Raw genomic sequence first — 3,842 nt, 5'->3', positions numbered from 1 at the left:
CTGAAGATGTGTGGGTGAGCTGCAGACTGTGTATGCTGGAAATTACCAGCAGTGCAGATCCTTTGGCAGGACTGGGGCCTCGGTGAGTTTAGGGAGAGATTTTCAAAGGCATTAAAAGGCAGTTAGACAACCAACTCCTACTGCCTTTCAACAGGCCTTTGAAAATCTACCCTGGATTCACCAGGCTGGCTGTGACTGAGAAGCTTTGAGGAGACTGCATTTAAGTACAGTTATAACTAGGTCTGGCGTGTCTAGATTTCTGATGTATGACTGTGCACATTTTATCTGACTGTATTTGAATACCAAAGTAGTTGATGATTATAAGTATGACTCAGTGTTCTGTTTATAAAACTGTAACATGTGCAAGTATGGTATAATTCTACATTGAACTCAAGGGGCCTATGTAAACAGTAGTGACAGCTGCCCAGAAAGATGGTATCCAGCTAATCCTCCTTGCCAGAGGAGAAGTGTCACAGTGACACACTCTGTAATGGGAGGCAAACCAAATGTGTTACATGAAGAGAAAAGATGCCAGCACAAGTCATCTTTAGAGGCTGAAAACCCTTTGGTACAACTTCTCACATACCAGGACCCCCCTGACAGGACCCCCATGACTGAATAGTAATATTTAGGGAGCAGGAACTGGCTAAAGGGGAGAAGGCAATGAACTATCCTGTAAGATGAATCATTGGACTGGACAAACATTACTAGTGGAGTTCCTCAAGGATTGGTCTTGGAACCAATTTTATTCAATATTCTTATTAATGACCTTGACACAAAAAGCAGGAGTGTGTTAATGAAATTTGCTGAGGATACAAAGTTGGAAGGCATCAATACAGAGGAGGGTGGGAATGTTACACAGGAAGATCTGGATGACCTTGAAGACTGGAGTGACAGAAATGGGATGAAATTCAATAGTACCAAGTGCAAGTTCATGCACCTGAGACCTAATAACAATTTCTGCAACAAGTTTGAGGCTCAGCAGTTGGCAGCCTGGGTGTGTGGGTCGATCACAGGATGACTATGGAGCCACCAATGTGAGGGGGGCATGAAAAAGGTAAATGCCATCCTAGGCTGTATCAGGCGAGCCATTTGCTGTAGAGATAGAGAAGTATTAATGCCATTGGACAAGGCACCGATACGCCCTCATTTGGAATACTACGTACAATTCTAGTCACCCATGTCCAAGAAAGATTAATTTAAACTGCAACAGATTGAAAGAAGAGCTACTGGATGATCAGAGGAATAGAGGACTTCGCTTATGAGAGGAGACCGGAAGAGCTTGGCTTGTTTAGTCTCACAAAAAAAGAAGGCTGAGAGGGGCAACGATTGCTCTCTATAAATACATTAGGGGGTAAATACCAGGGAGGATGAAGAGCTATTTCAGCTAAAGGACAATGCTGGCACAAGAACAAATGGATATAAACTGGCCATGAACAAATTCAGGCTGGAAATAAGAAGAAAGTTTCTAACCATCAGAGGGGGTGAGGTTCTGGAACAACTTCTGTATCAGTGTTGTGGGGGGGAACACCTTAATTAGTTTTCAGAGAGAGCTGGACAAATTTACGAGTGCAATTTTATGACTGGGTTGCTTGTGATGGTAGGGGACAGGGCTCAACAGCCCTGGGGCTCACTTCCAGTTTATGTCTTATGTTCCTAAAACTACATGCTTCAGGGGTTCAGCTGGCCACCTGCAGAGGTCAGGATGGGATTCACACACACACACACACACACACAAAATGTATTCTGGGGTGTTTCTCAGCTCCCTCTTCTGAAGCATCAGAGATGGCCATCCCTGGAGATGGGACAGTGGAGGCTGAGGGCCAGAGCTCTGAGTTGGTACTGAGCAGGGTTCCCCTCTCAGGAGCTTGGCTGGCTGGTTCTTGCTCACATGCTCAGCTTCACCATATGTGGTGTCAGGAAGGAAGGAATTTTCCCTCAGGTCACATTGGCAGTGACACTGGATGGTTTTTTGCCTTCCTCTGCAGCATGTGGGTCACTTGCCAGTATTATCTGGGTATATCACACGTAATCATTTCCCTGCTATTGAGGTGCCTCAGACACTGATGCACCTTAGAATCATAGAATATCAGGGTTGGAAGGGACCTCAAGAGGTCATCTAGTCCAACCCCCTGCTCAAAGCAGGACCAATTCCCAACTAAATCATCCCAGCCAGGGCTTTGTCAAGCCGGGCCTTAAAAACCTCCAAGGAAGGAGACTCCACCACCTCCCTAGGTAACGCATTCCAGTGTTTCACCAACCTCCTAGTGAAATAGTTTTTCCTAATATCCAACCTAAACCTCCCCCACTGCAACTTGAGACCATTGCTCCTTGTTCTGTCATCTGCCACCACTGAGAACAGCCGAGCTCCATCCTCTTTGGAATCCCCCTTCAGGTAGTTGAAGGCTGCTATCAAATCCCCCCCTCATTCTTCTCTTCTGGAGACTAAACAATCCCAGTTCCCTCAGCCTCTCCTCATAAGTCATGTGCTCCAGACCCCTAATCATTTTTGTTGCCCTCCGTTGGACTCTTTCCAATTTTTCCACATCCTTCTTGTAGTGTGGGGCCCAAAACTGGACACAGTATTCCAGATGAGGCCTCACCAATGTCGAATAAAGGGGAACGATCACGTTCCTAGATCTGCTGGCAATGCCCCTACTTATACAGCCCAAAATGCCGTTAGCCTTCTTGGCAACAAGAGCACACTGTTGACTCATATCCAGCTTCTCGTCCACTGTGACCCCTAGGTCCTTTTCTGCAGAACTGCTACCTAGCCATTCGGTCCCTAGTCTGTAGCAGTGCGTGGGATTCTTCCATCCTAAGTGCAGGACTCTGCACTTGTCCTTGTTGAACCTCATCAGGTTTTTTTTGGCCCAATCCTCTAATTTGTCTAGGTCCCTCTGTATCCGATCCCTACCCTCTAGTGTATCTACCACGCCTCATAGTTTAGTGTCATCTGCAAACTTGCTGAGAGTGCAATCCACACCATCCTTCAGATCATTAATAAAGATATTAAACAAAACCGGCCCCAGGACCGACCCTTGGGGCACTCTGCTTGAAAAAAATGAAGCCACAGGCTTTGGTTCCACTGGGGCTCAAACCCAGGACTTTCTGCGTGTAAAGCAGACGTGATAACCACTACACTATGGAACCGCCACATCACTATGGAACTGCCACATGACACTATGGAACCGCCACTATGGCTTTTCCTATTCTCTGACTGTGGCACATAATAGTCTCCTGTGGTCTAATTTCATCTGTTGGGTTTAAGCCTGCAGGTGGTGGTGGCCTGTGATATACTGGAGGTCAGATTAGATGATCCGGTGGTCACTTCTGGCCTTAAACTCTATGACTGTATATGATCTTCATGAAGGTCTTCTTGTCCACCTTGTATAATCATTATTTTCTTTCTACCTGTGCTTCTAGGAACCAACTAGCTGGGGGATCTGATTGTTTTTCATGATTGTAGCTACTTCATTCTTCCTATGTAGCTCTTCTGTTCAGGAAGTTCTGCGTTTTATCAGCCATTACAGAGCAATACAAAACAAATTATCTTCCTGAACATATGCCAGATCCATGATGCACCTTGTCTCTGCCAGATAGAGAAGCAAGAGCCATAGCTCAAGGTAAGAAACTAGGTCATTTACTTGGCACTCAAAGATAATTCTGGGGCAACACTCAAGCTTTGGTCTGTAATTTGGTCCAGTGTGATGTATGTCCCATGCATATTGCTCTTGACAGCACATAAATAAAAGACTTCAGAGTTCAGTATTAGCAGTTCTTTAGAACAGCTACCAGACAAACGCTGATGCTTAATACTGCTGAACTTGGGGAAATTCAGG

The 3,842-nt window shown here is 45.5% G+C and overlaps 1 non-coding gene across 1 annotated transcript; it reads right to left on the bottom strand.

Annotated features, from left to right (window-relative positions):
- Nucleotides 1-3,080: 3,080 nt before the first annotated feature.
- TRNAV-UAC (transfer RNA valine (anticodon UAC)) lies at nt 3,081-3,153 on the bottom strand. The gene has a single exon. It is a non-coding gene; the product is annotated as a tRNA-Val (tRNA).
- Between the last annotated feature and the right edge of the window lie 689 nt (nt 3,154-3,842).

Source organism: Malaclemys terrapin, chromosome 1, assembly GCF_027887155.1.
Source record: "Malaclemys terrapin pileata isolate rMalTer1 chromosome 1, rMalTer1.hap1, whole genome shotgun sequence".
Classification (NCBI taxonomy): Eukaryota; Metazoa; Chordata; order Testudines; family Emydidae; genus Malaclemys; species Malaclemys terrapin.
The sequence above is the reverse complement of the archived record's forward strand: the minus strand, read 5'-3'. Positions and strand labels throughout refer to the sequence as shown.